Raw genomic sequence first — 25678 nt, 5'->3', positions numbered from 1 at the left:
CCTGCCAGGTAGGAGAGACGTCATATGCGAAGGCATAGGGTAGGAAAGGACATAAAGGGTTGGGGGAAAATGCATTCAATGAGTCTGAAGACAGGCTCTGACACTTACTTGCTGTGTAATATAGAAATGTTACTTAGCCTCTCTGGGCTGTTTCCTCATTTGAAAAAAAAAAAAAAGGAATGATAAGAAGACTTAACCTCACTACCTTATTGTGAGGATTTTGTGATGCACGTAAAAAGGCCTGGCAAAGTGTTTGCTCTGCACTTAAACGCTCAGTAAGCAAGAGCAACTGCAAAACTGAGATCATGGGTGTCAAGCTGGGTTCAGTTCCTTATCACAGTAAGTCAACCACTTCTTCTCACTGGGTTTCTCCTGCCTTTTCCCTAACAGGAGGAGGATCAAACTAGATGACAATCTCGTCTCTTTCAGCTTACAGATGATTCTATTACAGCTCTACAGCCATTGTGGCCATTGCCACGTAAATAATAGTTCCCATTAACCTCCAAAATATAGGGTGTTTTGTTTGTCTAGAGGGAAAATGTCCCATTACAAAATTTGAGCTGTCGAACTTGATGGACAAAAGGGTCAGAGCACTGGCCTTCATGTCTTTAGGTTGAATGCTTCATTTAAAACTGAAAGTCTCTTTCATGTTTATCTCAGATGAACTTTTCTTGAAGGGTTTTAGGAAGATGGTAGAAAGCATGTGAAAAACATGGCCAAAGGTAGAGACTGGCCTTCTTTATCACAGGGCCTCTTCCTCTAAAAATAACATTGGTGATAGCAGAACCATCCAGAACCTCTTTGTTTTGTGGCTGTTTCAACTCAGTGTCTCGTTGGATTGTAACTTAAGAATGAAGTGTAATAGCTTAATGGGCACTTTGACTTATTTGTTCCTTGACAAATAATGGAAAAAGCAGTGAACTAGTCAGCTATTATGTGTAGCTCTTGATAAAATATGTGCTGTTACTGCATGAGAAAATGGTCAAATATTTCTTAAGAACGAAAGCAAAGAAAAATGACCTGTGGGTTTAAACATTCATTACATTCATTTCTTCTTCTTTTAATCCAACACTTATTGAACAACTATTATGTGCCCAACAGCGTTTAGACAATAGCAATCTGGAGACAAACTTTTACAAAAGTTTTCACATCCAGGAGTGAGAGGACATCAAGGGGATGAAGGACAATTCATTAATGGAGTTTAAGTCCCTGTGTGGTCAAAGGATTGCTGAAGTCTGGGAATAAAAGTTTAAGTACTAAGAGATACTAGACATGATTGCTAGATATTTTAATTTACCTAATGTATTCTTTATAATCCTGACGGGTAAATACTCTCCACTTTACAAGCACTTGAATTAAGATTTGAACCTAGTCTGATAGACTTCAAAGTTCACACCCACTCTACTGCTACATATTCTATTAGTGACCATATTATATGCTATTGATTTAAAAGTGATGGCAGACATCTTTTCTATCTACAGCAGAATCCCTTCATAAAAGAAAAATAGAGGCTGGTAGGAGTGGCCTTAGGGCCCCCTGGGTGACTATGTTAGGTGGTTATGAAGTGGGACCTACCAGCAAGATACCAGATTCAATGCCTGACATCCCACCAGACGCCATGACCTGTCTTTGTACCTTCAAAGGCATTTTGCTCCTTCACAGCCTTCTATTAAGGGAAGTGATAAGCCTTATCACCTCGCTCCTTCCATAAGTCCTAACAGCAGATACCAGATGATGCTGGGAGAGTCAGATGGGACACCAGTAGGGAGGAGAGGAAATGCAGCCTGCCAGAGACATAGTCTGTCGCTGATTTTTTCCCTAGGGGTCAAACTGGCAAAACTCACACATCTTTCAAGTTAAGTAAAACCATGAATATAATAACGTGTATATGTATACAAACATATGCGAACATGCAGAAAGACTAGTTCTAGAGTTGTTATGGTCCCAAAAATATGATATGGACTAAGAAGGAGTAGAATAATTCGTTGTACTAGAACTTTCTTTTTGGATATAAATTTCTAGTCTTTCCCAAAGAAAAACAATGTTTCTAAGTTCCATACTGAAGTCGTATCCGCACCACTCTGTAACCTCTTTCCATTTTTATTTTGGATTGAAGCATACCCAAATGGAAGCTAACGTTATTTTTTAATGTTCAGATCAAAGGGAAAAAATAATCAAAGAATTAGTTAGCATAGGCTCACGAGTTCGAGGAATTTCTTCCACGTCCATCTGGTTAATCAGTTCTTCAGAGAAGGGAAAACAGGCCTTGCAACTGGATGAACGGAATCACGTGTTCCTTAGTCTAAGAAACGCAGCTACGGAATGTAATAGGTGTATGCTGCGGTCAGACTTTGTCCAGAAGCCATCAGGCAGATAATGAAAACCGGCAGGACCGATGACTATCTGAGTTTTCTTAAAATTCTCCGGGGATCGTTCATTGACTTTTGTGGGCCTATCTCACTCCCTCACAGACAATGTCATAGACAGTGGTGGTCACTCAGGGTCCCCTCAGGCCCCCTGTGCATGGGGAGGAATCTAATCACAGTCGCCAAATGAGGGCTAGCCTATGTGGATGGATCCAAAAATGTTTATTTGTCTGAATATTGCTTTCTTTCAAATGCTAATAAGGGCTAAGCCCAAAACATTTTCGTGCCCTTATCAACTAAAGGAACAGTACAATGCAAACATTAGGCATTCTATTTTCATTGTGTATGGGTCTTGCTTTATGCATTCTATCTTAAAATATTTCTTTTTGGCCACAGCCCTGATACTCCATGGCTGGCACTTGGTGGAACCTCAGCCATAATTGTCGAAGGAATAAAATGAACTATGCAATGAGCCTTCTCCCTGCAAATCATTATGGAAGTATACATCCATCTCAGAATGCTTATAGTCCAGTGAGCAAAGAGCATGGCTAATGTGTATAGAATTTCTTGCAGTCATACACATAGTCCTCGTCATTTACTCTTCTCCAATTCTGTTAACTAAAAACCAGGGCACTACAACAAACCACAAAACATACAGGGGGATGCAGCATTTGAGTAATGGCCTACTGTTGATTATAACACTGCATTGGTAGTTTCTGTGTAACAGGAGAGGGTTTTAGGACTAATGGGCTGAAATATGCCATTTCTTTACGATGACATCTTTAGTAGTAATCACGTTTTTATTCCCTTTGTGTGTATATTTTATTTAAAATAGCCAGAAAATATTACCACCCGTTGACGGAGGGCATGGCAGGAGAGTTCTATTTCCATGCCTTCCTGCAGAAGGCAGGGTGGAGAAGGGCTGCCCTGTCTGGTGGTTTCTGCCACAGCCCACTGGCTCCTCCAGGCCAGCAGAACCACGTGTCCTCTCAAGTGCGGCTACTACCCTCTTCTCCTAGCAACCGTATTCTGTTAAAGTACGGTTGCTGAGGTTGCCAGGATATTCTTCTATTCTTGTTCTCCATGACCAAACCAAAGGGAAGAGAAAGCATAAACCAAACTCGAGGTGGAGATACAGGGAGAGGGACCCAGAAAAACAAAGGGCCCTCCTCTTATTATGAGGAACTAAGCTGAGCAAATTACCTTCTTGTTAATACGTTAGATAAATATATGGTTTCTTTTCTTTTGTGTAAAATCAGAAGAAGAAATAACAAATTTTAAAGACAACCTGCAAAATAATGGCTATTAAACATTTTAAGATAAAAATTCACTTCTTTGTCATTATTCACTGAAAGCCACTTTTTCCCCATAAGGGAGAGAGACAAATATTTTAAAATTGTCAGAGTGACCTCAAAGAGTCTAAACTATAATTACCATCCTGTTTAACATATAAAAGTTTTGAAGTAGATGCCACATTTCACTGAACATAAGATATCACTGATTGTAAAGTCCAAGTACATACTGAGTTCTGAAAATATTAAAATATGAAAAAAAAACCCACCTGTATATAGAATTGTTGAAACATGGTATATTACTTCACTTGGTATTTCAATCAATTCCGAGATAAAACATCTTTATTTAAGGAAAGGAGGTAAAGTTCCTCAGAATCATACAGCTAATAAGCGGTAGAGACAGACATCAAATCTACATCCGTTTGACTGTTCATTATGCCATGTTGCCTCTTTGGTTCTTCGTACAGATAATAAATAAAAATAGTTATCAACCAACATGTTTGCTTGTTGAAGTATCTGTCATACTCCTGGTAATTCACTAGGTATCATTAGCCCTGTTTTATAAATGAGAAAAACCAGACCCAGAAAGATGGAATGTCTCACTCAAGGTCACATAATTGGTAAGTGGCAGAGCCAAGAGTGAAACCCAAGATAAATGACTCTTAAGCCAGAACATGTTTGACTAAGATCAGACATTAACCAACTACCGGACCTGAAATTAGTTCATGGACATAAAGATTATTCAAAGAGAAATATCCAAGAAGAGCTGTTGCACATGTCAGATGGATTCACTGATTTATTCAACAAATATTCATTGAATGGCTACTTTGAGCCAGGCTCTGTTTTAGTACCTGGAATACAGAAATGAGTAAAAGACATAAAAATCACACAGGACTTCTAAGTGCTATAGAGAGAAGCAAGGTGGAAGGTAGCAAGGGAGAGGGAACTTGCAATTTTAAATAGTAGTCAAGGAAGTTGTCCCTGAAAAGGTGACATCTGAACAAAGATAATGGAGATAAGGAAGTGAGCCACATGGATATCTGTGGGAAACTCATTCCAGGCAGGAGGAACAAAGGGCTTGAGTTAGGAATGTTCTGGCCCATTGCACGAACAGCCAAGAAGCTGTGTGGCTGGGGCACAGTAGCAGTGGGGGAGTGGAGGTGATGACTTCAGAGGGCTATGGAGGACAGGAGATAGAGAGGAGGCCGCGGACATATCACATAGGGCCTGCAGAGCATTTTAAGGACTCTGGGTTCTACTCAGAGCCAAATGATAACCTTAGGCAGAGAAGCCTCAAGGAATTTGAAATCTGGTCAACTTCAATGAATCTGTCTGAGGCATCCCAAGTATGTCTACTTCATCAGCCCAATTTAATCTTGGGTTACTTGGCAAACAGATGTCACTCTATATCTACCTTATATTATAAAGCATTGCCTATTCTAGAGGGTGTTGACAGGTAAGATTCCAGCTTTATGGACAGCTAATAAATATTTATTAGACACCTATTATCTATGCTGGGCATTTTAAAAAAAGCTCTCCTCACCTCTGCCACCCCAACCCCAACAAAAATTAGTCCCCACTTTCTTCTTTTTTTTTAAAGATTTATTTATTTATTTATTTGACAGAGAGAGAGAGAGAGAGAGAGAGAGAGAGAGAGAGAGATAAGGAGAGCAGGAACAGAAGCAGGGGGAGTGGGAGAGGGAGAAGCAGGCCTCCTGCCGAGCAGGGAGCCCGATGCGGGGCTCGATCCCAGGACCCTGGGATCATGACCTGAGCCAAAGGCAGACACTTAACAACTGAGCCACCCAGGCAGCCCTAGTCCCCACTTTCAATAAGCTTATAACTTAGCTGTGAGTTCAAAAAAGTCTGTACCAAGTGTTCACTTGTGGAAGAGCAAGCATGGAATTAGGCCAGGGGTAGCCAGAGACAGTTTTATTGAAAGCAATATGTAAGGTGAGGTTTTCTAAGTGGATAAAGGCAGGCAAAACATTTCATCTAGAGGTAACAGCATGAGCAAAAACTAGGAGGCTTATAATAGCATGGCCTATTTTTTAAGGATCCATTCATTCATCGATCCATCCACCCATTCATTCATTCAGTGTGACTGGGGCATAAGGTGCCCGAGAAGTAACAGCAACTGGAGAAAATCAGGCAGGGAGGAATCATGGAGAGGGCCATGCAGAATATTTAGACTTTATCTGGAGGGGATGGGGCGGCACGGCATGCTTTCTGAGTGTAGAGCAGCAACAGAAGTCATACGTTGGCCATTCCAGCACCCGCGGCGAAACAGGCGGAATGACGTGAGAACATAGGCAGGGGCTACTGCGGTAGCGCGGGCAGGATGGTGGTGGCGAATGCGGGGAACAGACATGGAGAAACGGGACAGATGTAAGACGTGCTCAAGAGGTAAATAAAGCCCAGGTTAGGGACAGATTAGTTAGGAGCAGGGTGTGGGTGAGAGGGGGTTCAAGGTCAACTCCCGGGGGTCCAGCATGAGTGACTGAGTAGATGCCACCCTCTCCCGAGAATACGGTAATGAAAAGGGTTTGCTCCTGGTGGAGACAACAACAGAAGGCTCACTGTTGTGATGCAGGCAGTTTCAGTGGAGGGACAGGTCCCTCTGAGGTGGCCAGAGAAGGATTCATGAAGAAGGTCTCAGGACGTTAGCTTAGACCTTAAAAGATGGTCAGGATTTAGAAAAGGTAAGGGAAACATGTAGAGCATTCCAGACAGAAGAACGTCCAAGGAAAGGCATGGAAGTGGCAGCAGAGAAACTATTTTCTGCAGATTAAGTATATCGGTCTTTGCGAGTAGGAAGAGCGGGAGAAGAAAAGGGAGGAACAGGTTGGTCCTCAAATGACCTGGAGTCTGCTTCTAAAATCTTCCTTTTGGGGGAGAGGATTTACTACTGAGTGAGGTATGGTGGTCCACTGTGGATCAGCAATCCTAGATGATGAATGGAAGCCACCAGAAACATCCTGGTGATACTGATGGTGATCCCACTTAAATATCACAATTCTTTGTCATGCTAGGATTCACAAGATCACTGAGCCCCTTTGCAGCTAGAGCTAGAACTTGGCCCTCCTGAATCCCATGTCAAGATTAAATGGACATTCTGGCAGTTCAGTATGCATAGCCACGGACGCCCTGTTTTCTCCCAACACCTAATTTGTCAAAAACAAATTTAACACTTCATTTGAGCTGATTTCATTTCACCATGAAGCCTTTAATTGTTCTTGGAAGTTAAACTAAATAAATTCTACGATGAATTTTTCATACTATTTGTATAAAACAATTACAAAATAAGCCTCTTAAAGTCTATACTATCTTTTCTGTCATCAGGCACAGGGATAATCAAATTTTAATTCCACCCAAACAACACATCACTTTAAAAAATATTTTAAAGTCCCAGCTGTAAAAAATATCACTTGCTCTGTTTAGCCTTAAATTATTGCAAGTGGTGGCGGAATACTCGTAATGTCTTCTCAAGTCCATTATTGAAACACAAATAAAATAGCAACCAGAGCGTAGCTACCCTTACTTATTTTTTCCAGGAACATATTCAGATGTCTTTCCTTCATTTCCCCTTGGCAACAATCAAATCCGTAACAGCTCTTGATAATTCATCATTTCTTGCTTCAGTGCCATCCTTGAAAACAAAGCCATCCTGTGATTCTGTATGTGTCATTACGAACTGAGACAAATCACAGGTAAAAGGGGTGCTCGGATTGCCCCAAACCAGTTCTTCCAGGAAATATTGCTTCTCTTATAATATAATTGGAAACTGTGAGTACATGTCAGTTACAGGGCAATTTCCTAAACACACGTCCGAAGGGGAAAAAAAAAGTACCACATCCTTCCTTGCAATTTTAAGCTGCCTCTGCCTCTTCTCTTTTACAACTTTATTCATTTTTATTCATTTCACTCCCATGCTGGCTCTGCACATTATACAACTTCCATACATGATTTTTCCAAGAGCTTAGACACAATAAAACTGCATTCCTATCTTACCGTCTAAATATGCATTTCAGGGACTTATTCCTTTGGTTTTCTACCTCTGTTAAATGTGATCTACATTTTCTGATGTACTTCAGAATTCTTCTACTTCAGTTAATTATGCTCTAAATTCTCTGAAATGTACCTCAGAGCATAGCATACTAGGAAGCAAGTTTGGCAGGTCAATGCAAGAAACAACTAAGGGATGAACATAAAACAGGCAGCTTCTTCCTGGGAAAAACCTGGAGGGAAGTCAGATTTGTAGCCTAAGAAAAATGAGCTCACTTCTCCCCCTTGTGCCCAAAACTTTGAATGCTATCAGCCATATATTTCCCTGAATGAGAGAAGGTAGGAGAATACAGTCTCCTTCCTCTGACCTCGCGTTCCAGTATTTTCTGACTTGCAATTAATACATTTGTAGTAGTACAACATACTGGTTTGAAATGAACTGATATCAAGTCAGGTCAATTTTTAAAAGAATTAAGGTCTAGAAAATTCCCATTCCATTCCAGTCTGATATAGCTACCGTGTCTTTGGTACACCCCCATTTAGCATCACTTATTTACACCTAATATAGGAGTGAAAGAACATATATATAAAGAACATATACATATATAAGGAATATATATATGTCTGTGTGTGTGTATATATATATATATATATATATAGAGAGAGAGAGAGAGAGAGAGAGAGAGAGAGAATATACATATACATTTTTTTGATAGTCCTGCTTTGTAAGGATCCCAAGTGCTTTACATATGATTCCCTCTGGAGTCTATTAAAAAAAAAATCAAAGATCAAACATGTATGGCTCATGGAGGCAGGCATTTTTGTGTGCTTTGTTCTCTAATAAATTTGAATCTCCCAGAACAGTGTCTGAACATAGTAAATGCTCAATAAGTATTGAATGGAGCACTGGGTGTTATATGCAAACAATGAATCATGGAACACTACATCAAAAACTAATAATGTAATGTATGGTGATTAACATAACAAAATAAAAAAGTGTTAAAAAAAAAAAGAGAAACTTTACTGGATGAGTGATGTACAAAAATTCTCCCTCTCAATCATTCATGATCCAATTTACTTACAACTTTTTCCCCAAATCACTTATTCTTCATTCCCAGATTATTCCTATAAAAGCCAAATGCAGTGCAGTATTAAAAACAAACAACAACAAAATATCACAGATTATGAATATAGCTTCTGCTTTGTAGTTTGAGAGGTTTGCAGTTAAACACTGATTTCTTCCTTTCATTGTTATTATCCGAGCTTCAGTTTCCTGTTTATTCCACTACTTTTGAATGACAGGTCACTGTTCTGTCTTCAAACGGGAGAATGAGCATGTATGAAAATCTACCTTATTTCATTTTGCATTCAAAAGACTGCCTTCCCAACGAATTTGTGAGGTATTTTTCTTTTTAACACTAATTTCTATTTTCTAAACTTGCATTCTTACTCAGTTGACACTATGATAATTTACTTTTGCTCATTACACAAAGGCAACACTTTCTAGATCGGACATCCCCATGTGGAATGATTTAACGAATTATAATTAGGAAAGTCTCTGCTTACTTGTTTGTTTTAACAACCAAACATTTCATCAATTGACTAATACCGTTAATATTATGATTAAAATTTCTCATTCAGCATACAAGGAAAACTAGATTGAGAATGTTTTATTCTATCTTCTAAGCTGCTTCTTGTCGTTTTGGATGCCTCCAGTAAAGCCATTAGAGAAAACCCAATTTGTAATAGTTGTCCCACAACATCTTTCTTCCAGCCATGAGTTAAAATGTTAGTGATTAGGAGATGAGGGAAAAAAGAACCCATTATTTCTGTGGACTCAGATAGTTTCAAGGTGCCTTTTGAGCTTATTATGCTCCATGGTTCTAAAATCCCTTGCCTGCCCATAACCTTGGGGAAATTCCACTACCCTGGCACCGCTAACTGCCCTGGACTCTGGAGGTAAAGCTCAAAATAGGGCTAAATAATCAAAATTTCTTCCAGGCACCAGGCCTGACCTTGAATGAATGAATGAATGAATGAATAATATTATATATTTATTTTGATACAGAAACATTTTAAATTTTTCAAGAATGAATAAAACGAGTGCTCTGGATAAGTCTACGGCATTTTCCCCAAAACTTCTCCATTGATAATTTTGCTTCTCACTGCCAACAAACTTCGTCCTCTCTACACCCAAAATAAATGTTTAAAAAAGGTCTTCCTTGGCTCTGCTCCCCACCTGAGGCTGCTGTTAGCCCTCCTCCACTTAGTCCTCTCCTTAGTTCTTTCAAAAAATTCATCTCTATTGCTCCCCTCCCTTTCCGGTTCCAGTCTCTCAAGAGCTGCTTCCTAGTTCCTCATTACTAAGGGTCTTCCCTCACCTGGCACCTCTGCTTTTCTCTTTGTATGTCAGTGACTTGATTTACATTTTAGGCAACTTTGATGCATTCTTTTCTGCTACGCACACCATGCATTCCTTACCCACATGTGCTCACACACACATATAACACAATAGGGGTTTTACTGTTAGCTGTCAGGAGGGATCCTAAAAGGAATCGTACCTCATAGCTAATTACTCTTAGAAAGAGTCTTGCCACATTATTTATGCTAAAATAGCATAAGATAGTTTTGAAAGATACTCTTCAAAATGTAAATGGGTAATATTAAATAATCTTATCCAAAGAGAGAGAAAAGGGAATTTGCCACAATGTAGGGCCCTTTGTGCTCTTCCCACTTAGACTCCGCCCCTTAGAAACCTGATCAACGAATATTCATGAACTTACCAGTCCTGTTAGTGCCATGGCTCCTTGTGAGTAGAAAGGAAAATGTAAAAAAAAAGAAAAGAAAAGAAAAGAAAGGAAAATGTACAGAGAATCTGTGCTCTTCTTTTAAACCTCAGTGTTCTTAAGATTCCCAGTAAAAAATACGTCATTATTATAATCATCATTCTCTTCTCAGCTACCATTTTAGGGTCAACTTACCATTCCCAGCACTACCTCCATTTAGAGACCACATCAATGCTGAACTGAGCTCTTCCCCATCCACAAAACATTCATCCCCTCCCCGTACTGCGCACCTATTCTGTTCTTGGCATTGCTCAGTGTACTAGTGTACATTCAGCCATATGGGCTGAAGGAGACTGATCATAATTTAAGAGAGCAGTAAATGCTACGAATTCATCAAAGCAGATTACTGTTAGAGAGGAACAACATGAGGCAGAGAGTCCAGAAAAGGTCTCTTTGAAGAAGTGACACCTGAACTGAAACTTGAATGAGGAGAAGGATCGGGGAGAGTTTTTTAGGCAGAGGGAGTGGCAAACACAGAGGACAGGGAGGTTGTAAGGTGCTCAGTGCCCTCCCTCCCTCGTGTTCCCCGAACTACTCTGCTTTCTCCCTTCTAGGAGAAATAATGCTGTCCTAAATGCTGATTTTTCAGACTCAGGAGTATTCAGATGCCCAGCTAGTCTTTCACAGACTTAATGCCACATACTTGACCTTCAAGGGTTTAAAAAAGAAACAGCAACTCAAATCAAGTCTGCATCTTCAGGCAGAAACATTGTCTAATATGTCACTTTTCCTTATTTAAGAATCAATGGGATATACCCTTCATGGAATTTAGTGCCAGGAAATAAAACTTCTTCTGGAAAACTGTTTTCTTTCATTGCACAATGAGTTATAGGTAACCTGTCCTGCAACCCTTTCATTTTGGTTGCTGGAACTTCCGAGGTAAAACCTAGTGCTCCTGTTACAATAACAGCCCTGTCCATGTTTTATGGTATGTCCACCCTCTCCCCCCATTTCTTTTTGTGGCCTCTTATCTCTATTTTGTTTCACTTTCATTGCCCTGTGTGAAAGTGCTTTTATTTAAGCTGCCTCAGACCTTTTGGAAATAGATGATGTATAAATCATTAATCACAAGTGCCTTCTGGACAATCACAAGCAACTTCCTCATTGCAAAATCCCATGTGCTGCCTCGGTCCTAGTCTTACCCTCTCTGCCACATGACATAACTCAGCTGCTCTTCCTTCATAAACCTGTCTCCCTTTTCCAATCTTTTGGGGAAGATTACTATAAATATAAATAAAGTTGGTTAAAAGCAACTCCACTTCCTTGGTTTCACGGCATACTACAGTGTCTTCTTTCTCCTTTTAACACATTTTTTTTTCATTCTGACCATCTTCTGTATGAGTGTGTGTGTGCATGCACGTGTGTGTATGTGTGTGTGCGTGCGTGCACACGTGTATTTTAGTTTCCTTCTTTTCCCTCATGCCCATTCAATGCAGATATACTTTAGGATTCTATTCCAAGCTTTCCCTGCTCTCTACACTTTTATTCTTGGCAATCACCTACTACTGTCACTTTTAAGTAAAAGATTTTCGAACTGTACTTCTAGCCCCAGCGTCTCTCCTGAGTTCACATTCCAAATTCCTTGGAACCATTTGAACCTCAGAGTCAGAATGAAGTCCTGCAGTTCTTTTACCCGCCCAATCCTTAAATCTCCTCTGTAACATCTTTGCCAAATGTGTGTCCACCAGGCATTTGATAGCAAACTTACTCCCTTTCAAAGCAGCCCATCTAACTAGCCAGTTTTGACCGTTAAAAAGTTATTTCCAATAGGATGGCAAAATCCATTTCTATGACACATGCCCCCCAGTTCTAACGCTATTTTTTAAAAAGATTTATTTATTTATTTGAGGGCAGGAGGAGGGGCAGAGAGACAGAATCTCAAGCAGACTCCCTGCTGAGCATGGAGCCCAAAGCAGGTCTCAGTCTCAGGTTCCTGAGATCATGACCTGAGCTGAAATCAAGAGCCAGATGCTTAATCGACTGAGCCACCCAGGCGCCCCTAATGCTGTTCTTAAGAGTAACATTAAGAGCTAAGATGCACTGAATACCAAACGTGTGCCAGGACCTCCGCACACATTCTCTCTCTACAACTCTGCCACGTGGTTTTATTATTCCCATTATATCACTGGGGCAATTTTTAATTAATCTAATTATTCCCATGACTCTTCTCCAAATGGTGAAATACACATATTCTCTAAGGGGAACCGCTCTATTCCAGGTTCAGAAAGTACAGATTCGTCCAATCACTTCTTACATGAACTACCGGATTTTGTTAATTTTACCATCTGTATTGCAAACCTCCAACCACGGTGTCCGGAAGGAAAGAAATTCAAAATAATAACGTTCCAGCTGTGGTTTGAATATGCAGAACTGTCCCCAGCTTCACTCTAGACACCGTGTGTCTCTGCGGACACAGCCCAAGAGCAGACCTATCGCTTCCTACACAATCAACTAGGCTTTTAACTCTGATGGGTACATCAAACTACTTCTTCAAGTAAACTCAGCTTATTTCCTCCCTACCCTCTTCATCGGGTTGTTTTCACATCTCAGTGGCACCTGTATTACCCAGACACACAGGCTCAAATCCTCCAGCTCGGCTTCGAGGTGCCTTTCACATCTTCTAAATCTCACTGGTGACCAAGTCCTGAGGCTCGGAGTTGAACATGTTCTCAAAATGTCACCTTCCCACTGCCGTGGATTGGGCCTTTCTCTGTTTCCCAGTCCGGGCTTGGCTTCTCTCACCTGGACAGCTAAAATCCTGTTGCTGCTCCCCTCCAGCTCCCCACCATGGCCCAGACCTGATGAAGACAGTTCTTAACCCGCACCCCCTCCTTGAACAGCACTGTGGTGCTCTGAGCCTGGCTGGCTTCTCACACGCATCTCAATGCTCATCAGTACCTGCCTTCTTTCTGGCCTTACCATCTTGTGATTCCTTGCAAGTATTATATACTTCTGGATAACTGTGCCACAGAGTATTTTTCGAATGCTCCTAGTTCTGCACCTTTATTTACATTGTCTTTAAGCCCAGAAGGCCTTTGTTTGCCTGTCTGCCTGTCAAAATTCTCTTTCAATAACTTGAGAAAAATGTCACAACCTCTGTGAAACTTTTGCCAGGTCCTGGGTCTGGCCATCAAAAATTAATCTAAAGTACCTGAGTTCTCGCAGCACTTTGTTTCTCTCCTAGAATAGAAGAGCAAGAGCAATTTACATACATATTTCTTTCTTCAACTGGTCTTTAGGCCCTTACATCTTAAATATGGCTTATTTAATTTTACTATTTCCAGCTACAGAGCAGGGCTCTAATTAGTTGCATTAATTACAAGAAAGGAGCCAGGAAACAAAAAAGGTGAAACTGACGACAAGCTAAACCTGAAGAAAACTTGGCAATCTAATGCAAATACTTGGAAAATCAGACGCACACAGGCCGTATTTTTAGGCGCACCAAAAGATCACTTTCTCTGTTATTTCTGCCTCCCTCTGATTTCATTTTTCAAATTGTGGACTCTACCCTCAAACACATGAACTCTTTCTTCTTCCCTGAGATCTAACCAGGCTAGAACTCCCAGGGCTAGGGGTCAGAGGTCAGCACACTAAATGCCAAAGTTGATTTTGGTTGTAACCAGTAGCATCACTGAGTAACTACATTCGGTGATCCTACTAAGCCATAAATCCACATTCCCTTAAAAATAATCTCAATGACAATGAGCAGATAATCTTCTCCAAGCACACTTGTCACTCCTCCCCACCCCTAACTGAAATCTTAATAAATAGTTTCCCCATTAAGCCACTGCACTGCCCACTGCTCAATAAAACAAATCTTAGCATGTGCATTTATTCGTTGCAGGTATTTTAAATCAAAATGTAAAAGTCTCTTTATATCATGAAAATAAAATGGATTTTATATAAGATGGACTTTGGAATAGTTACATTTAAAAAGAAAAAATTGGAGCAGATTTTTTTTTTTTTTTTTAAAGATTTTATTTATTTGACAGAGAGAGACACAGCGAGAGAGGGAACACAAGCAGAGGGAGTGGGAGAGGGAGAAGCAGGCTTCCCGCCGAGCAGGGAGCCCGATGCAGGGCTCGATCCCAGGACCCTAGGATCATGACCTGAGCCGAAGGCAGACGCTTAACGACTGAGCCACCCAGGCGCCCCCGGAGCAGATTTTTAATAGATGTGAGTGAATGTTGGTATTACCCACAAATATTTTTAACTATTCAACAAAACCTATGTCAGGTCAAGAAAAGTGCTTCACATTTTTTGCTTCCTGGAATTAACATTTATTCAATGAAATTCTACATCATAAAACACCACTTGCATTACTCAGATGTTCAGTCAATGAAATTACTGAATTAATGAAAAAAAATTACCTTCTTAAGATTAGGTCACACAAATTCATGAAATTGGAAGTGGTTACATAATAGCGCAGAATTATGTAATAATATATTGAATGATATACTTGAAGATATGAGTTTTTAGCTAATGGTCTTGTTTTCTGAGCCCAGTCTTCCTTCTACTTGACTTTCCTTCTCATCTCATTGGTTCTTCTCCTTGTACTCTAACTTATGCATCTTTTCCTCCTAAACACTTGGCACCAGGTCTGTTTCTCTCTCTCAACCAATGAACAAAAAGGGGAAATGCACACATACACTCAGACACTGACACATAAAATTACCTTTTCAAAATATTAAACTTTGAAGACTATATCAGTGAATAAGGATTCTCTATCTCTTGGTTTTTAGCATTAAAAATGATAAATAAATATATCCTTCCACTAAATCCAGCATTTATATAAATATGGGTGGGTCATTAGGCATTGGATTTACTAAAGATAATTTAGTCTAAAATATTTCTTCAACAGCAAAAACAGATTACTGGACATGAGCAGGGTAAGAAAACACAGGCTCTGATAGCATAATCAAAATGGCCAATATTATTTACTCGTAAACTAACAGAGATACGAAAATCAAGCCAGTTTATTCCTGACTACCAAAAGAGAATAAAACAGCTGGGTTGTTTTATTTTCTTTTCCTGATAGATTTAATATTTGAGTTCTTGATGTGTTTTAAATTTCAGGCAAAAATTATGTAACTATCCTAAAAATTATATAAAATAACAAACACCTATTTTCTGTAAAATGTTAGATATACAAAAAGAATTGCTACTCCTTTCTTTTCAATTTATCTGTTTAGAAATAATACTTATATTACCAATCATACTACTACTACTAAAAAGAGATCAAAGGTAAGTCAAATGTCAAGTTTCACCCACACAGTAGGTGAAGATACTACTCCAATTCACAATGGAATATTTAATACTCTAATTTACATTAGAGTATTTAATACTCCAAAATACAACATTCAGTTAGTCGTAAGTAAGTTATCTAGGTCACTGTACTGCTTTAAAGCATGTCTATGCCTTAGTGCCCCCCATAAAAGATACTGGTTTTTCCTTTGTTTTTATGTAAGTCTTTTTTCTTTTTTTAAAGATTTTATTTATTTATTTGACAGAGAGAGAGAGATCACAAGTAGGCAGACAGGCAGGCAGAGGGAGAGGGAGAAGCAGGCTCTCTGCTGAGCACAGAGCCCGATGTGGGGCTCGATCCCAGGACCCTGGGATCATGACCTGAGCCGAAGGCAGATGCTTAACCATCTGAGCCACCCAGGCATCCCTATGTAAGTCTTGATCATACTAAACTCACAGGGCACAGGAAAATGCTGCATAGTATGGTAGTGCTGAGTAGAAATAAACTGAGAAAGAAATAGGTTCAAATCTCAAATTATCACATATGGTTACTTATTAACAGCCCAGTTAAAGGCTTAATGACAAGCAAGTTAAATTTAGTGGCTGAAATGAGGGTGTAGCTTACCTTCAAGTTAATTCATTCATAATGTCAATGTCTTTCATTACTACATATAGGTAAATTAACTATCTATTCACGTTTTTCTAGGGAGGATTTGAAGTCTTTACCCTGATATTATAAGTGATATCAAATCTTCCTAGATCAAGATACATTTAGTTGCTAGCTTAAGAGATTACCCTAATGATTTCAACAAGTAGGTACTGAAGATGGTTTTCTTTCTCCAAAATCAAATGTAATCTGAAAAGAGTATTCTGGATTTCTGGTCAATTTACTACATTACAAAAAGATTATTATCAAAGAAGGAACTACAACAGTGTCAGGAGAAAATTTTATATTTTTATTACACAGGAAATGTGAATCCTAAGGAAGGTGGGGATATCACTCCCTCTGATTCCCTTTGCTCACCCCTCCCCCAACATTTTAATATACTTTAAAAAATATTTTAATGATCATCCAGGGTAATTTTTAAGTGAGGGGGGAAAAGGGCACAGTACAGATGTATACAGACATGTTCTTTAATGAGGGAGAAACTGGAGTTGGGGTGGATTCACAAAGAGCATTAAGCCTCCAGTCTTTCGTTGTCTGGATGTGGAGGTGGTTGTTAAATCATCCACCAGTGAGAGCCACTTCCTGCTTTCCCTTCCCCTTATCTGAGTCTCTGCTTCATTGCTTTCATTTGGAGGAGAGAAGTCTACACTCTGAGGTCAATCAGCCTAAAACTGCTGAATCCTAAGGAGATCCTTACTCATTAAGGATTACTCATTATGATTTGTAAACAGAATGATCAGTGCTCATTAGATAGAAGCAAAATAATAAATTGAAGAATTTATTGTGAAGTCCTTGCAGAAAGGGGCCATGTTTAATCAATTTTTGCATTAAAAAATCTTATCACAGAGGCCAGCACGTAGTAGGTGCTTAAGAGTGTTTATGAATGAATGGATGTTCCTTTCACTGGTTGGTTAAACAAGCTGGTCAGGAAAGGATAAGACAGCAAACACACAGAGAACACCTTCAACATTAATAAAGTCCCATTAGTGAAGACAAATACTGGCAAGAAATTAAAATCCCTTCAAGCACTTACCATCTACATGAGGTTTCTTGGATTAATTTAAATTATTTAACTCTAGCACAGTATCTAACACTCACATAGTGATTGCCAGTATTTGAAACCTTTTTGCAGACATAATTTCATTTAATCCTTGCACATTTTTGAGATCTACACTATCAGGTCTTCAATTTTATAGATGATGATACCAAGGCTCCACAAAGTTAAGGCTAAATTTCTGGTTATTTGAATCCCAAATCTGGGCTCATTCTACAGAACTCCATTCTCTGCTTTAAAAAAGTGCCTTTCTTTCAAGGGTGATTTTCCACATTCTTTTTCACATCTTCTAAATTAAATCACATAGATTGCCACTTTTCATATAGCAGACTTTCAAATATTTGTTGATTTTGATTAACTGAAGACTGACTAAGTGGAAGAGGTGAGAGAAACAGGGTGAAGACATGGGTTTGTCTTCCTAGAACCAAAACTGATTCATAAAATCTCTAGATTAGATAGCCTTTCATAACACACCCAAAACAAACCCCTGCCTTTCACTGAGACTAGAATAGAGACGGTGTTGTCAACTTTAACAAAAGAGTTTTCACTGGATTTAACTCACTATGCCATTGGGAAGACCTGAGATAATTGAAGAAATGAAATAAACACTTACCTGCTCATTTCATTTATGTCATAATTTCCCTTGGGTTGTGTCTGTTTTATTGTAATGTCATGGCTCTTGAATTATAACCTTTGTATTTCAATAGACAATCAGCAGTACTACGAAAAGCCTGTAACCTAATACAAGGGAGTAAGTATTTGCTTTGTGAACCACATTCACTGTCTATAATAAAATTATATTTATTGACACAGATTTTTAAAAAAATCTCAAACACAAAGTTTAAGAAATTCAGAGAGCTTTTAGATACTTATTACTCATGCTAGAATTCCAAGTATGAAGCATTTATATAATTTAATGAAAAAGCCTACACATCTAGTAAAGAGTAGAGCAAGAATTCAAATCCAGTTCTCTTTGAAACAAGATCTCTCCTTCCACCACAACTTACTGCTTTTCCTATTGGGACCTCCCATTCATTATAAATTCCAAGTTCACTCATGCTGAATTACTGAGGTTTTACTATATTTGATAAACCAGAACCAGCAGTCATATAACTGTTTACCCTTTCTAGGTAGTTTCTTATCTAAGGGACTTTGCAGATTTTTCCAGCTAAATACTCAAGCTTTTGAAACCAAATTTGTCAAAAGTTATGGAATTTAAAAAGTCAAAACCAGGAGCTTATAAGATGCTGAATCATGTGAAACACTATAGATACAGAATTCATTAACAGACTAGATTAGATTTTCACCTTTTAAATATTTAAATTTTACCTCCAGCTGAAAATCTGAGATAAGATACAATTCCAATCTGATGCGGTTTTATAATTCAACTTAATTGATTGCATTCTGATGAGAAACTTCAATGAATGCCCTGCAGGTCCTCCAGCTACTCCTATATTTCCTTTTAAATCTCAGGAAAACCCACAAGTTCTCCTACAGCATTGGCAATGACAGAAACAATCCATGAAAATCTGGGAACTGATCATGTAGTAAGGTGTGAGTGTGTGTGAGCACAGTGCTCAAACAGAACAACAGCATACCCTAACTATTAAGTGACCCTGGGCTTCTGAAAGGGAACGCCCAGGTATAGTGACAGGTGGCACTATGTTATGGACAGCAAAGCAGTCCTAATCCTGTGGCTGATCCACCTCCAGACTTTGGTGATGTTTGCTCCGCTCCAGCTAAGCTGGAGTCTGGTTCGGCCACAAAGACCTCTGGAGTCTCTGCCACATGCCCTCTTTGTCACTAAGCATTTCCTTTCTTTGTTTGCTTCTGCCATTTTTAAAAATTCACATTAGCACTTAAAGAAATAAGAAAAATACACCAGAACACCAAGAGAAAAATGGGCAAAAGACTTGAACAAGCCATCCTTTAACACCAAAAAGAAAAAAAAATGGACATGTCAAAAAAGTTATTAGCATTAGTGACAAAAGAAATAAAAGTTTGAAAAATACCATTTTCACCTATCAAGTTAGCAAAGATTTTTCAAAAGATGATATTATGTTGGTGAGAACTGGAGGTTCTGGCTAAGCATCAAGCCTACACAAACACACACACACACACATACACACACATACACACAAAATGCTAAACAGATAAGCAGACAAAAGCCAGGCATAAGGATGTACATCAGTTACAATAGTAAAATATGGGAAATAACATAAAAATCTAAAAATAAAACAAAGGCTAAGTAAATTAAGATGTCCATACATTGAATTATTTTCCAGTTACTAATTGTATTAAAAATACCAAAACTGGCTTTAAGTTTTGGTATTTTAAATTTTACCTCCAGCTGAAAATCTGAGATAAGATACAATTCCAATCTGATGCGGTTTTATAATTCAACTTAATTGATTGCATTCTGATGAGAAACTTCAATGAATGCCCTGCAGGTCCTCCAGCAGGGAAGGGAAATTTCTTGGGAAACACCAACAAAGTAATGCTAATTTTTAAAAAAGTATGAAATTTTACAATATGATTCTAATTATTTAAAAAAATAGTACACATTATGCATAATGGGGTAAACTACCTTGTAACTTCAATAGCAATTCTCTGGGCATTGGGATAATTATAAGTTCTTAGTACATGACAGGCATATGTTCAGCACCGTATATACACTGCATTACCTTTATGCTTACAAACATCTTAGGAAATGGGTCTTTATCCCTGTTGAATATCCGAAGAAACTGAGACTCAGAACAGGTAAGTAACATGACCACCCTGAGAAAGCTCTTACATGGAGAAGCCAGGACATAAGCTAAGGTCAGCTTGACCCAAAGTTCCTATTCATCATATCCATGTAATCTTAATTTTCTGTTTCATATATTTTTATGTGCTCTAGGGGATCTAAAATAAGCATTTAGTGCCTTTATAATTTGTAAACAAATCAAGAATACAAATGTTATATTAATAGTATGCATATTCACAGAGTGACAATTCTAAAAATTGCTTCCTTCAAAGATGTTAGACCATGAATAGGATCTTTAGGATCTCAAACAAGTGTACTTAGTAATGAGCATGAGCACTCCTTTTAATAAATGTAATCCCAAAGGCTTTCATGAGCCACATCAATTCTGCAACATTTATTCATTTAAGAAATACTTATTTAACACCTGTCTTTTGCCAGATATTGTGCTAGATGTTGGCACAATAGCAGGAGAACCAGTCTAAATGACTTTCTTTGGATAGTAGGAAAGTCTTTGGGGGATAAGTGGAGAGGGAAAGAGATAGGGAAGATAAGACTGTCAGTCTAACACTGAAAGTCCTGGCTACATACATCTAAGGAACGTTTTTTTTTAAACTTTCCATGAAAACTTATAATATTTCTGAGGATCCAGGACAACCCCCTGTTAATGTCATACAATCTGAAACCTCTACAATGCATTCATACTTTTACTCTAATTATACTAGTCAGATGAACTAAAATGCTTTTACACATCACATAGTATTATTCTCCTGCACAGGCCATACATTTGCTTTCCTGGGTGGCACAATATTTTCATTGTTAAGTAAGCAGAGCTGGACTATCAGAAAAAGGATTCTTAGCAGAAATGCAGTTGGATGGATTTCCATTCCTCTTGGCTCCATATCTCTTTGTCCATGCCCACCTTCCACTTTTCCAGAAAAGCTCATGTCTTTCAGCAAATGACTTCTAATGCGAAGGCCATTGTCTCTACAACTGTAGATTAACAGGTAAATGCTTTCTTACTTTTTAGCTTATGAGTCAACCAAAATTTTTATCAATTTAGATTTAGATCATTTACTTTTACTTGGCTGTTATAATAAGATCAAATAAGTTAGAATACACATATTATAAATAAATATATATTTCTCCTTGTCTACAAAGTCCCAGGCCCTAGTGGTAGGAAATGTTAAGGAATATTACTATTAAGAAAAAGTATAAGAAGTCCATATGGATGACAATGACTTAGACTTTCAATATTGAGTTCAAATAAATTTGGACCTTGTAGGGAGATCACTAAAAGCAGAGAGGTATCTATTTGAGAAGGAAAACCTGGGATGCCTTAGAATTGAACACAGACAGCAAATTAACTCTCCTTGTTAATTCTCTTCCATTTGGACTAAACACCAAGGAATCATTGAGAAACCAGAGCAAAAAAACATCTAAGTTGGTATAATAGATACCTTACGTTGTTTGTAAATTAGGTGGTTTTCTTCATCTTTCAGACCACAAATTTAGGAGGAAGGATGAGTGCCCATAGTTCTGAGATCAGATGTCACTGCCATGGAGATTCATCTTATTTAATAAATTATACCATCCAATCTTCTCATAATAATAAACACTTGTTTTATCATCTCGGAATATCATAAACTACCCTCCCATGGTTTCTCTAAATATAGTTTTTTTTAAGATTATAAAAATACTCAGTAAATCTACTCTCCCATGAGTGTGCTAATTACTGTTTTAGTTCATGCTAACAGAAGAAATGGCTTAATAACAGTAACTTAACTGGAGGAGATCAAATTGCTCATTCATTTAAACTAATGAGTACAAATCACCTTTGCATTTGATATTAGTGCTATAATGTATATTTCACGGGTACCTGCTACTATTACTACAAAAGTCTTTAGAAACAAATACAATTTAAAGTGTTTCAGTTTTCAAAATTATTTAATACACATAGTGTCTAGGAGCTATGCGACCAGGAGGAAAACATTATTTTCTACTACAACGGTAAAAACTGTTTCTCATATTTCCAATTAAATGATTTCAGAAGGATTCATTACCCGGAAAACCGGTATGTATGAACGCCGGAAATGCAGATAACATCCAGTCTCAGAAATGTTTATTCTAAATGGGAACCAAACTATAAGATTTCTATTATTTATGATAGCCTTCCCATGATGGAAATAATCTCCCTGTAAAATAATCTAACAGAAAGGAAGGAAGGAAGGAAGGAAGGAAGGAAGGAAGGAAGGAAGGAAAGAAAGAAAGAAAAGAAAAGAAAGAAAAGAAAGGAAAAGAAAGAAAGAAAGAAAAAGAAAAAGAAAGAAAGAAAGAAAGAAAGAAAGAAAGAGAAAGATAGAAAAAGAAAGAAAGAAAGAAACAACTATGGGAAGCTTTCAAAGTTCTCCAGACAAACCTTCCAGAGACTTTTAAAGGAGGAGCCATTTATCGAAGGGTCAGGGAGGTTAGGAAAACTATGCCGGGAGCCAGGGTCAGTCTTCCTGGAGCGACTAAGATTGTCCCAGGTGAGCAGTGTCCCGGGCTCCGGATGGAGGCGGAGAACGCAGGGCGGGTCCCCGCACGGCGGGCATCTTTTTGGCCAGGCGACCCCTTCTCAGTCTCCAGGAGCCCAGCGACACCCGAGGCTGGCGCGGGCTGCCCGGGACGCGCTGCCAACAGCCTCCCGCTCGCGAGGAGCATCTCCCCATCCGCGGCTTCCGAGGCCAGCTCCGTCCCTCCGCCATCCTCAAGTCCTCCGACATTTTTCACGGAGACAGGGAGGTAGGGAGAAGAGGAAACGGCCGAGCGTCTGCATCCAGACTCTGCCGCAGCACAAGAAGAGGAGAGGAGGAAGGAGGCTGGCGAAGAGGAAGCTATTAAACTGTGATTCCATCCATAATAAAAAGAATCATCATCACCCCCAGCAGGGGAGTCCCGGATACACCCACCGGGGCAGTGGCTAAGGGGTTTGGTGGGCGTTCCTCCTCCTGGTCCCCCCGGTGGCTGTGAGACCTACCCTAAACCGAGCACACAAAAACTCCCTTTCCTACGACTAACGGGAGGGGAGGAACAAAAGAGACCCCCACGCCCTACACACACACACACTCAGCTCACCGATGCTCTAGGTATGCATTTTGCAATCCCTTTGACTTACACATACCCCACCTGGTTAGTGCATTTAACTAAAGGTAATGAAAGAAAAAAAAAATACCACCCCGAGGTGATCGGTGGATTGGGCACCGTTAATTTCACATTCGGTTTTCTAACAAACAACCACGAAAATCCCGCAGGACCTCGCGCCCCCGCGGGGTCCCTGCCGCCCCCGGCCCTCTCTGCCGGTTCCCCGAAGGCGCCCAGGTCGCCGCTGCAGACCCGACCGAGGGCTCCCCGGGCGGGCAGGACACTCGCCCAGCCTCTCCGCAGCAGCTGGAGGGCGGCGAGCGGACCGCGCGGTGGCAGCAACGCGGGATTCAACTTCCCAAACCTGCGGCGCGGCCCCCGCTCCCTCCCGCGGCGCCGCAGCCGGCGCCAAGACCCCCGCGCCCGCAGACACCTCCGCCTGGGCTCCGGCAGTTGCACTCTCCGCCCCCTCTCTCCTTCACCTCCCCCAGCCACCACCTTTTAAAAATTCATCCATCGGTGCAAAGCAGACATTTTGATGTCATTTACTTAGCACCGCTCGGTTTCAGAGGCAACATCTTACCCAGTCGCCTGGAGGTGTGGGCAGCGCACCGATGGGTCCGGGGGCGCGAGGCTGGGCTGCTCGGTCCTCTAGCGGAGCGGGTTTGCTGCCATCCGCCCAACTTCAGCACCCAGCGGGCGAGGAGAGAGGGAGAGAGGCTAGGATGGAGGGGAGAGGGGAAGGGGAGGAGGGAGGGTGGGCGGGGAGGGAGCGGGAGCCGCTCGGCAGCGCGCATGCGCCCCGCGGGCGGGCGCAGCCCCTCGCCCGGCTCGGCCCGAGGTGCCGCTTCTTCCCCCGGCGCGCGGCCGCGTGAGTCACGGCCCCGCCCCTCCCGGCGGCCCGGCCCCCGCGCGCTCGCCTCGGCTCCGCGCCCACGGTGCGGGGGTCTACCGCGGAGCTTCGCGGGGAGCCTCGGGGACCTGGGAGCCTTCCTTGATTGGAGAGGCTCTGGCGGCTGGGCTCCTTCAACTTCACGTTCGCCCGCAGCCCGCGTTATTTTCTCGTGCGCTCTGGGAGACTGCTGGAAACCAGAAGCTTGTCTTTAAAGGGGGTGGGGGGGCTGGGGAGGAGCTGCAGCAGCGCGCTCCCAGGGGAAGCAGGTCCTGCGTGGGGCTTCAAGGAACTGTGGAGTTAAGCAAGTTTTGTTCACGAAAGGACTCGACCGTATGAAGAGTTCTTTACTTTATTGACGTCCTCACCCAGAAATCTGACCCTTTTCCCTTAAGAATTATTTCAGATCTGGTCTGGGGGCATATATTCTGTCCCAGGCGTCTGGGACACTGGAACCAGAGTTTTGAGCGAGAAAAGCCGATGACAAGGCAAGAGTCGTGAATTACTAACAGAGATGTTGATGCTAGGGGCCTGGAGCATCCTTTGGGGACAGCTCGGTAGCTATCAGGTCTGATAATTGTTCCCTTCGCTAGCGGAGCCCAGCTTGGTAGTGAAGAAGCTTTGGGTGCTTAATGCATCATGAGCGCTAGATTGCATCTCCGATGATTAAATTGAAGTGTTTGTGAGGGCGAATTAGGGAAGCGGGTGTCTCCCTTCAGATGTGACATCTGTGGGAAGAGGAGTGAGTTCCTGGCTGGAATGATTAGGCTTTTTTCTTATACCTCCTTAAAACTGTTTACTTGTAAATATATGTGATTTCCCATTGCTTTGTGTGCGTCCCTACATTCAACCAGTGTAATTCTTATTTCAGGCTCCCTTACTGAACAGCCTCCTGGCTTTCCCCCATCCCCTTCTCTATCTACTTGAGTTAAATATATGTTTCAGGTTTTGCTCCAGGGCCTTCTTTCTCTAGCCACATCATGGCTTTGGGTACTAGTGTTCTTCAAAGTGTATCCCCTGGACTGCTGTTGGTCTGGAAATTGTTCCTTACTGGTCTGTAATGAGAGAGAAGTACAGAAACTGAGAGTAACATTTAGAAACTTTCATAGCATGCCTTGGTATCCAAGCACATTAGTCAGTTGTACTTTGTATGTCTTATTTTATTTGTAAGGTAATTCATTTTTGTTGGATTTTATAGAAGTATTGGTCCATTATGCAGAAATATAAATTAAAAGAAAGTTTTTTTCAAAACAAAAGTTGAAAAAATTAAGTTTTATGGTTTGGGCAGCCCCAAACTCTGTATCACTCCCAGATTTATATCTTCAGTCCTGATCTCATGGAACACTTTTACGTTCTCAACTACCTTTATGGCTCCATTTGAAGAATAATTATACTGGTTAATATTTATTGAACCATTACTGTGTGTTAGGTTCTGATCTAAATGTT

The 25678-nt window shown here is 40.4% G+C and overlaps 1 protein-coding gene across 2 annotated transcripts in view; it reads right to left on the bottom strand.

Annotated features, from left to right (window-relative positions):
• Window positions 1–24083, bottom strand: part of RGS17 (regulator of G protein signaling 17) — a 93007-nt gene extending 68924 nt beyond the window's left edge. For both annotated transcript variants that reach the window (XM_078054563.1, XM_036070140.2), the window contains exon 1: window positions 23924–24083. The gene's annotated coding sequence lies outside the window, so the exon portion shown is untranslated. The remainder of the gene's footprint in view (window positions 1–23923) is intronic.
• Window positions 24084–25678: the final 1595 nt, after the last annotated feature.

Source organism: Halichoerus grypus, chromosome 9 (assembly GCF_964656455.1).
Source record: "Halichoerus grypus chromosome 9, mHalGry1.hap1.1, whole genome shotgun sequence".
Taxonomy (NCBI): domain Eukaryota; kingdom Metazoa; phylum Chordata; class Mammalia; order Carnivora; family Phocidae; genus Halichoerus; species Halichoerus grypus.
Note: the sequence above shows the minus strand (reverse complement) of the source record. Positions and strands in the feature narration are given on the sequence as shown.